The following is a 10,595-nucleotide window of genomic DNA, read 5'->3' on the forward strand; positions in this document are numbered from 1 at the left end:
GCGCTCAACGTATGCCTTGCAAGTTCCGACGTGGCGGAACACCGCACCGAGGTCGACGAAGGTCCTGCCGTAAAAGGCAGACCCGGGAATGCGTGCGAAACGTCTACCGCGTGCGTTGTGAAGCCGTTGAAGAAGGGTCATGTGGCAGAGGGTGACGGAACGTGAGTGTGCGACATGCCGCTGCGATGTCGTTCAAGCGTTCAACGGGCCGGCAGGCTCTGCCTGTCGTGGTCGAAAACGCTTGTCTAAGTTTTGCTGATTCCTAGGGGTAGGAGTGCTATGGTGGCGTGTACGAGGCGCTGGTGCGGCGCTCCGTCGATCGTGCCAGACGGACATGAGGCGGTCGTCAGAAGGCGGTCATCAAGTGGTCGCGGAAATCAGTGGAGAAGTACTCGCCTGCGCATTTCCTCGAATTCCGCTGAGTAACGTGCGAGAAGACTCGCGACAGACGGTCTTCGGGAGACTGGTGGTTGCACAAATGCGACCGTGCGTCAACGTGCAGCCATATTCGTGGATTATTTCGCCTCATTACGATAGCTTCGTCATTGCGCTCGCTGGTGTTGCTCGTTTTTGTTGGCCTTCACTTGTGGCTCACACCCACTGTGGGGGATTGGCCGGTTTGTTGTTCTGCTTCTTCGACTTCTACATACCCGGCTTAGTGAAGCTGTGAGGAGTGATTAGTGGGTACAGAGGCAAAGCACAGCAAAGCTCGCCCGGGACGTGATCTCACGCGTCCTGGGTTCCACGGCGCTTCAGGAACGTGTGTGGTGCGTCCGTACGTGTAGTGCGCAATTTTCTTGGAACTTCCAGCAACTGGCAATTCCATTGAGGTGAGCGTGCGAGGATGTTTGTTGTAATTAGCGAGAGCCAACGGTGGATGAGCTGGTATGAGATGGTGTTCAGAAATGTAGTGTGTGATCAACAAGGCGATGTCCGTCGTGGTGGTCTAGTGGCTGTAAGGTACTCGGCTGCTGACCCGCAGGTTGTGGGATCGAAACCCGGCCGCGGCGGCTGCATTTCCCTGTGGTCAGATTAGGGTGCACGTTAAAGAACTTCAGGTGGTCGAAATTTCCGGAGCCCTCCATTACGGCGTCTCTCATAATCCAATGGTGGTTTTGGGACGTCATACCCCACATATCATCATATCGTCATCAAGGTGATGGCTGAGGGCGCCAGCTAGGTAGCTGACCGCGTGCCAACGAATTACAGCCACCGCTGGCAGAAGCTGGGACCCAGGTCAGTGGACATAGAAAAAGCACATCGGGGCTTTGCCGCTCCACCGTACAGCAGGTGTGTGCGGGGTGGGTCCTGTGGCGTTCTTTGCAATTTTAATTTGTGATAGGGAATAGTGTAGATGCATAGACGCGGCGAGAGCACGCGTCTTCAGGTTAAGATGTCGCGTGAAGATGTGAAATAAAAATGCCTTCGTTTGTCACTGCAACTGTAAACAGAAACACCAACAACCATTTTCTAGAGGCTGTTTTATTTTCGTTCCATAACGGGTGAACTGGAAAAGCGGAATTAGCTTGGCACATACATACACACTTCTACACACATATGTACATACACATCGTATACACACTTCTAGCTTTCCTCCGAAACAGTAATAATAAATTACTCAATAGTTTTAATAATATGTGTAGGGATGTTTAAAAAAAAATAAAAACTTGAGTATGTACGTGTGAACATAACCAAAAAAGGGGGGGGGCCTCCAATTATGAAATTTCCACATAAACATTTATTTTCCCACAGCAATCGTAAGTGTAAACACAGCTAGCGCACTCCCCGCACGCGAATACCGCGTCAGCCGGGGCGGCGTGACGCCACCATCTCGGACACTCGCCGCACCCACGCCGTTTACCCCGATACCCTTGGTAATTTCGAACACTCTTTCTGTCATTGAATTTATGGTCGAACTCACCCCCGCAGGGGTGAGTGGGCCGATCCCGGAGGTAGTGCAATAGCGGGCCAACCCGTGGCGGAGGTGAAGCAAGCTTCAAGCACTCCGCCGCCTTGCAAAAATAAGTTTAATATCTTGGATCCAAATAGGATCCGTATCAGATATTAAGCTGATAAGAACAGCGTGCGTTTATTGATGTTCAATACAAGTCTTCTAGTGACTGTAAATGCACTCGTTTGTGATTTTGATGAGACCAGGACCGACGGCTGGAAAGTGCCCCAGAACAGTGATGCCAGAAGTTGAACCCTGTGAGACGTAGTCCGGGATCGAGAAAAGCACCAGGTAGGCTCCGGATGTGGTGTTTTCAGGAACACTGCGACCAGGGAACTTGTGCCGGCAGGAACCCGTGTGTGGTGATTTGATGGTGGTAATCAGTTGATCAAGGAGGGGACCAGGCTTCGTAGTGGTAGATTACCGTTAGTTGCGGCCGTGGCCGACGTGATTGTGGTAAACAGACCGAGACGCCGCCACCACCTCGATGACGCAAAGTTTCTTCATCAGCCGCAGATAAGATTCGGAGCACAGTCGCCTCAGAACTTTGTCGCTGGCCGGATCCCAGGCGCCAAGTGTTCCAACGATGACCGCGGCCACCGTCACTCTCTAGTAGCGTCGGCGGAGGTAGGCAGCGACGGGTTCGTACTTGGCGAGCTTGTCGTTGCGGGCGTTCGAGAAGGCCTCTGGTGTGTTTTCGAATGGGCAAGCCACGTCAATCACCAAGGCCTCCTCGCCGCGCACAACGACCAGGTCAGGGCGTAGGCCAGTGTCGCCGACGAACCGGTTCTCGTAAGCCACCGTGAATTGACGGGTTGCTGCTGTACGTAGGCGTTTGACCACCGCGTTGTGCCGCGCCTGATACATGGCACTGTGCGTCATGCAGTGGCACAACACATGCGGTAAAGTCTCACGTTGGTATCCGCAGACCCGGCAACACTGATTGCGGTCGGCGGGACCCCACATGACCGAACCGTTGAGAGGTAGTAGGTTCAGACGCGCTCGGTGGATGAAGCGCCAGTCCGCGAATTGTGTGAACGCTCCACTCCGCATGAAATGAGAACTGGCCCGATCCGCCGAGACGCAAGCCATGACCTTGCCTTGGTTGGGTTGTGCATGTAGGGCGTTGTCGCGATCGGTGGCGAGTACATCTCGCAGAGACCTCATGACGCGGTTGCGATGTGAAGGCGTTAAGGTGACGTCGCCGCACGTGATGGTGACGTGGTCGGGGATCAACGACCACGAGACGTGTAACCGCCGGGACGCCTTGCGGGCCTCCGTCCACACGGAACGAAGCTGTGTGGCAGGTGTGTACTGAACTCCTGGGAGGTCGCCGGACAGATAAGCCTCGAGTTCGAATCGGGTCGCCTCCCATCCGAGTCGGGTCGAGGCGATGTCATAGGCGTCGGAGAGTGCCAACTCGCGCAAGCACCGATCAGACGTCGTGAGGAGTTTGAATGCCGAGTCGACGCGGCAGATGTCGCTTAACTCGGCAGCCACAGGAATGGCAACTTCCCCGCCAGCAGAGCTCCCGTAGGCGTAATGGGTGGACGTGTTGGTCGGCACATAGATGGTTCGTTTGACAAGTGACCGTATGGCGTCGTCGAGACGGTGCCAGTCGGACTTGCCAAGAACCCCGCATCGCATGGCGAAGTTTAGGGCCGGGTACACGAAAGACTTCAGTGCATCAATGTGCTGCCAGGGGGCAAGTAGAGAGGAGAAGAGGGCCCTCGCTTGGCAGATGGCGTCGTCCACAGGTGAAGAACCGGTCCTAGCTGGAAGGCGGAAACCCACCGGGCGTCCCAAGAAACGCAGTGGCTCGGAGTTCTCGAGTGCTGAGACAGGGACGCCGGACACCTGGAATACGGTAGGACGCATTTCGACGGGGGTCATGCCACTCATATGCACAGTAGAGCACTTTGATAGATTTAAAGCTAGTCCAAGAGGACCAGCTAGGGACTCCACCATGTCAATTCGCTCCTGTAGGAGAGAAGGGGAGTCGGCCAGCGGCGTGAGGTCGTCTGCGTATGCGAGAATTTTATGGTCTTCGTCATAGCCCTGTACGCCACGAATGACCGGGTCCACGACGAGGTTAAAAAGCAACCCCGATAGGGGGCAACCTTGGCGGAGACCTGATCGGATAGGTACCGGCTCTGTCACTCCTTCAGCTGCGACGATGAGGGTATTGTTATCGCGGTAGAGGTCTGCGATTATCTCAGTGAATGTGTCTCCAGCACCAGCTCCCCGTAGGGTGTCGAAGAGGGCTTGATGGGGCACGGACCCGTAAGCATTGGTGAAATCCAGTAGTGCTGCACAGAAGTCCGGGCCACCAGCTCTTGCCACGTCGAACTTGCGCTGGAACACATAATTGAGCTCGAATACCCCACCGTGCGGTAGGAAGCCCTTTTGGCAATGGGAAAGAACTTGATGGTCCGTAATCCATTTTTTCGTCGGGCTGCCAAGCACTTGGCGTACAGTTTTGAGGCTGAATTTCCAAGTGCTATCGGTCGCCAATTACCAGGAATCGAAGGGTCCCCTCTCTTGTGAATTAATATTGTCCTTGAGGTCCGCCATGAGTCGGGTGTTCGACGGTGGTGAATACAGGCGTTAAACAGGGCAGACAGGAATTTAGCTTCTGGGTCGACGGACTTCCAATCACGATAGGTGAGCCTGTCGGAGCCAGGAGATGTATTCTCTGATTTGCGAAGCTGGAGAAGGACCTCGTCTGCCGAGAAAGACGCCACATTCACAGGTTCGGGGGCCACAGGTCGTTGAAAGAGGGTTGTCGTGTCAGCTGTGCGGTGAAACCAGGTAGAGCCCCAATGATCCTGGAGTTCCTGAAGTGGTATGTCGCAGGACCGGGGAGGACCCTCGAGTATCAGTCGCACAGCACGACGACGATTCCGGCGGTATAATCGCTGGATGTCCGTAGCACTCTCGGGGTTGATCGAGCGTGGGGACCGACCAGGTACTACGGGAGGGAGACGAACAGCCTCCGTAGCTATGGTAACGGCTTGTGTCCACGCCTGGTCATATAATGCCCAGGAATCCTGCGTTGGCGGATTACGCAGTGTGGCACGCAGTGATTGTACTTGCTGTGCAAGCAGAGCCGTGTTGTCTGGTGGCATGTCCATTGCCGGGTCATCCACTGGTACGTCAGGGGCGTCGTCATCGTTGACCGCTTCGCCAGGGTTATCGATCTGTTCCGGGAGTGGAGATGAGAGGGAACCCGAACGAGAAGTCGATGAATCTGGAGAGACAGTCGAATAAGCTGACGTAGCAGGCGTAAGAGTTGTCTCGCCAGATGTGGATTGGTCGGGGGGCACGGGCGTTGGCGGTCCGGGATCCGAAGGTAGGGGTCCAGGCGTTGCATAACCGGAATAAGAAGTGGTTGCTGAGTTGTCCGGTGTGGAGGACGCTGTAGACCGTTAAGCCGACGGAGAACCGGTAGCCGTATTGCTGGAGGCCGACCCGGTACTCGAGGATGGCGTCGATGTGGAAGACAGGCCTCCGCGACGTCTTTGAGACCGGGAAACGGTTGCTCGGGTCTGTAGTTCCTGCTGGACTCGATGAGCTGTACCTGAAGAAGCTGGGCCTGGGGCTGGTGAGTTCTCTGTACCAGAAGAACTGGAGGAAGTCGCCGTAGGCTGCCGTGGGGTGCGAAGAGGTACGTAAGGAGTGGATTCCTCTTGCGCATGCCGTGCCATAGTATGCCGGGCCAGGGATCGCTCGCAGGGGAAGTATCTCGGGCAATATCGGCAGGGGTGAAAAGGCTCGTTCGAGGCAGGACCCGGGCAGTCGTGGCGGGCGGACAGCGAATTCAATCGGGCATCACAGGCGACGCACCGGTAGAGACGACTCGTTGGCCGAACCCCGTGTTTCTGCTCCATGTGGGACCGCCACGCTGACAGTCGGAGCGAGACTGATGTTCGGGCTTGGCAGCCCGCGCAACAAGGATAAGGACAACGAAGGATCCCAGGCACCGGCAGGTACACCGTCATGATGGCCTGGTGAATGATGGGCGGTCTAGAGCGAGTGGGGCCCGACGCTGCCGCTGAAACGCCAGTAGACGCGGGGGTGCCACGACGAGGCCGTTGGGCCGGTGGTGGCGCCGGGGTGCTCAACTCCGAAGGGGGAGCGGGACGCCGCCGACGGCTACCGGAACCCGGGACGAGCGGCTCGATGGACACAGCAGGTGGCCGGCGGGGAGTAGGCATTCCCAGGCAGGGAATTCTCCAGAACCTCGTGGACGGACGTCCGGGCAGAAAGGCCGGGCGACGACGACGGCGGCGAAGTGGTCACAATGACCAGGGTCCGTTGGTGTCACCAGCGGGCATTGGCGACCGGACCGGGAGTGGCAGGCAAGAAAAGGCTGGTAGACTCTCACCACTCCCGGAGGGCGTCTTCTCCCGCTGGCTGGACTGGAACGCCTCGTCGGTTGATGTCCACGTCCCCGTGGCTTGATGTCCGGGCCAGTACACTCGTACGACGGCGGCGAGGTGGTCACGAGGACCAGGGCCCGTGAGTGTCGTCAGCAGGCATTGACGACCGGGCCGGGAGTGGCAGGCAAGAAAAGGCTTGTAGACTCTTACCACTCCCGGAGGGCGTCTGCTCCTGTTGGTGGGCCCGCCGCGTCGAGAGATGGCCGGAGACTCCTTCGATGGTACAGTAGGGCCAAGGAACCACTTGGACCCAGGTACAGCGTAGCTCCGTGCGACCAGGGGGAGCGGGAGCTTCCAGGGCGGCCGACTCCCCGGGAGGGACCGTTCTCGTCTTTTGGCTGCAAAGATCGAAAGTGGGAGATCCACGTATCTACACTTTGATCTTAGCCAAAAGGCCGAGAAATGATGCAATTCATTAGCACTTAATTAAAATTCATTCTTTCACACCTCGTACTTAGTCCTGGCCAAAAGCCAGGCAAACAGTAGCAAAGCAATTCTGACGTCCACCCATGCACAACAAGCATTGTGCACCGACAGCGGCGGCGCTGGCTTCACGGCATTGCTTTTATCCCTAGTCCGCTTGAAGTTTCTTGTTTCGCTTACAAACATGTTACAACTGAAACCTTCTTTTTCCCAGAGGTCAAAGCCACGCGTGCTTGCTTGCATGCGTACTCTCGAATGTAACCATGAAGTCACACCAAATGCTTGCCGGCGAACATTATCAGGCATGTCGCGAGGGTTGCTACAGAACTTGTTTTAAAAACTGATGCATATTGTACATGTCCAACTCGAGCACCAAAGCCTGGAAGGAAAAAAGAAAAAAATGACTGTGCAAAATGTGACTACGTCACCCATCCAACATGGCTTCTACGCTGGCTGCCCAAGCAACGCCTCTGCAACGACGCCCACAATCATCGGCAAAAAGGTGTTGCCTTTGGCTGCTTCAGCGCGCTCAACGTATGCCTTGCAAGTTCCGACGTGGCGGAACACCGCACCGAGGTCGACGAAGGTCCTGCCGTAAAAGGCAGACCCGGGAATGCGTGCGAAACGTCTACCGCGTGCGTTGTGAAGCCGTTGAATGAAGGGTCATGGGGCAGAGGGTGACGGAACGTGAGTGTGCGACATGCCGCTGCGATGTCGTTCAAGCGTTCAACGGGCCGGCAGGCTCTGCCTGTCGTGGTCGAAAACGCTTGTCCAAGTTTCGCTGATTCCGAAGGGTAGGAGTGCTATGGTGGCGTGTACGAGGCGCTGGTGCGGCGCTCCGTCGATCGTGCCAGACGGACATGAGGCGGTCGTCAGAAGGCGGTCGTCAAGTGGTCGCGGAAATCAGTGGAGAAGTACTCGCCTGCGCTTTTCGTCGAATTCCGCTGAGTAACGTACGAGAAGACTTGCGACAGACGGTCTTCGGGAGACGGGTGGTTGCACAAATGCGACCGTGCGTCAACGTGCAGCCATATTCGTGGATAATTTCGCCCCATTACGATAGCTTCGTCACTGCGCTCGCTGGTGTTGCTCTTTTTTGTTGGCCTTCACTTGTGGCTCACACCCACTGTGGGGGATCGGCCGGTTTGTTGTTCTGCTTCTTCGACTTCTACATACTCGGCTTAGTGAAGCTGTGAGGAGTGATGAGTGGGTACAGAGGCAAAGCACAGCAGAGCTCGCCCGCGGCGTGATCTCACGCGTCCTGGGTTCCACGGTGCTTCAGGTACGTGCGTGGTGCGTCCGTACGTCTAGTGCGCAATTTTCTTGGAACTTCCAGCAACTGGCACTTCCATTGAGGTGAGCGTGCGAGGATGTTTGTTGTAGTTAACGAGAGCCAACGGTGGATGAGCTGGTATGAGATGGTGTTCAGAAATGTAGTGTGTGATCAACAAGGCGATGTCCGTCGTGGTGGTCTAGTGGCTGTAAGGTACTCGGCTGCTGACCCGCAGGTTGTGGGATCGAAACCCGGCCGCGGCGGCTGCATTTCCCTGTGGTCAGATTAGGGTGCACGTTAAAGAACTTCAGGTGGTCGAAATTTCCGGAGCCCTCCATTACGGCGTCTCTCATAATCATATGGTGGTTTCGGGACGTCATACCCCACATATCATCATATCGTCATCAAGGTTATGGCTGAGGGCGCCAGCGAGGTAGCTGACTGCGTGCAACAAATTACAGCCACCGCTGGCAGAAGCTGGGACCCAGGTCAGTGGACATAGAAAAAGCACATCGGGGCTTTGCCGCTCCACCGTACAGCAGGTGTGTGCGGGGTGGGTCCTGTGGCGTTCTTTGCGATTTTAATTTGTGATGGGGAATAGTGTAGATGCATAGACGCGGTGAGAGCACGCATCTTCAGGTTAAGACGTCGCGTGAAGATGTGAAATAAAAATGCCTTCGTTTGTCACTGCAACTGTACACAGAAACACCAACAACCATTTTCTAGAGGCTGTTTTATTTTTCGTTCCGAAACGGGTGAATTGGAAAAGCGGAATTAGCTTGGCACATACATACACACTTCTACACACATATGTAAATACACATCGTATACACACTTCTAGCTTTCCTCCGAAACAGTAATAATAAATTACTCAATAGTTTTAATAATATGTGTAGGGATGTTTAAAAAAATAAAAACTTGAGTATGTACGTGTGAACATAACCAAAAAAAGGGGGGGGGGGGCCTCCAATTATGAAATTTCTATAGAAACATTTATTTTCCCACAGCAATCGTAAGTGTAAACACAGCTAGCGCACTCCCCGCACGCGAATACCGCGTCAGCCGGGGCGGCGTGACGCCACCGTCTCGGACATTCGCCGCACCCACGCCGTTTACCCCGATATCCTTGGTAAATTCGAACACTGTTTCTGTCATTGAATCTATTGTCGAACTCTCCCCCGCAGGGGTGAGTGGGCCGATCCCGGAGGTAGTGCAATAACGGGCCAACCCGTGGCGGAGGTGAAGCAAGTTTCAAGCACTCCGCCGCATTGCAAAAATAAGTTTAATATCTTGGATCCAAATAGGATCCGTATCAGATATTAAGCTGATAAGAACATTTTTATTCATGTTTCATGGGGGCTCTACACAAAGAGAAGTTCATTGACTTCAAATCAGGGCATGTTCAGGTAAGAGTGATACAGAATACTCGGCCTTAATTTGGCCGGACACAATAGTACCAGGAGGAGTGTGTTTCAGTTCTAAGAAGAAGCGCTCACATGACGACGTGTACATAATGCATAGACATAATTTGGCCAGACACAAATCGGAAAGAAGAATACAGTAGAAGGAACACTTGGCTAATAAGAGGAAAAAGAGCGCGCTTGTTAACATTACACAGTTTGTACTTTTTTTATTATTTTTTTTAAATTTTATTCACGCGTACAAATATGTATGTACAACACCGTTATGTGCTAGTACTACTACACGAAAGTAAGTTTATTGAATTCAAATCAGGGCGCGTTCAGGTAACAGTGATACACAATACTCGGCCATAATTTGGCCGGACACAATAGTAGAAGGAGGAGTTTGTTTCAATTCTAACAAGAAGCGATCACATGACGAAGTGTTCATAATGCGTGGTCATAATATGGCCAGACACAAATCGGAAAGGAAGAATGGAAGGCACACTTGGCTAATGAAAAGGAAAGGGGCGCGTTTGTTGACGTTATACAAAGCGTACCTTTTTTTCGGACAAATATGCATGTACAACATAGTTATGTACTAGTATACATATGCGAAACAAATTTCTAGAGATATTCTACACTACATTTACCATGCATACAAAAGGAATACAATAATGAATGTAAATGTTTTTGGTTTGCGATCGCTTGCTTGACAAGGGTGGCGGGGAGGAAAGAAAGCAGTGGGAGGGGGGGTTGAGTCAGTAGTGAATAAAGGGGGCGTGGAGTTTACCGTCCCTTATAAAAAAGAATCTAGTGTGCCAGCGTCTGAGGAACGAGTCCTCTCCGCTGTCATCAAGCTCTTTTGACAAGTAGGCCCATAGGAGCCGTCTGATGCGCGAAAGCGCGGGATACGCGGCCCGTACGGGTTTCCGACGTGCCTCGGCCAGTGGGCGTCTCTGCCAAATGACAAGCATTGTGAAGGTCATGACTAGCCGCGTGAAGGCGCCCTTGTTTCGATTGTGGCCTGGGGGAGGACGGATTCGAAAACAGTGCGCAACCATGCGCCACACTGGTGTTGCCGCCACGCACTCGAATAGCGCATG

The 10,595-nt window shown here is 54.0% G+C and overlaps 2 non-coding genes across 2 annotated transcripts; both read right to left on the bottom strand.

Annotated features, from left to right (window-relative positions):
- Positions 1 to 1,930: 1,930 nt before the first annotated feature.
- On the bottom strand, positions 1,931 to 2,113 carry LOC142766489 (U2 spliceosomal RNA). Its single transcript, XR_012884547.1, has one exon. It is a non-coding gene; the product is annotated as a U2 spliceosomal RNA (small nuclear RNA).
- A 7,161-nt stretch (positions 2,114 to 9,274) lies between these two features.
- Positions 9,275 to 9,464, bottom strand: LOC142766508 (U2 spliceosomal RNA). The gene has a single exon (XR_012884559.1). It is a non-coding gene; the product is annotated as a U2 spliceosomal RNA (small nuclear RNA).
- Positions 9,465 to 10,595: the final 1,131 nt, after the last annotated feature.

This window comes from Rhipicephalus microplus, chromosome 6 (assembly GCF_043290135.1).
Source record: "Rhipicephalus microplus isolate Deutch F79 chromosome 6, USDA_Rmic, whole genome shotgun sequence".
Classification (NCBI taxonomy): domain Eukaryota; kingdom Metazoa; phylum Arthropoda; class Arachnida; order Ixodida; family Ixodidae; genus Rhipicephalus; species Rhipicephalus microplus.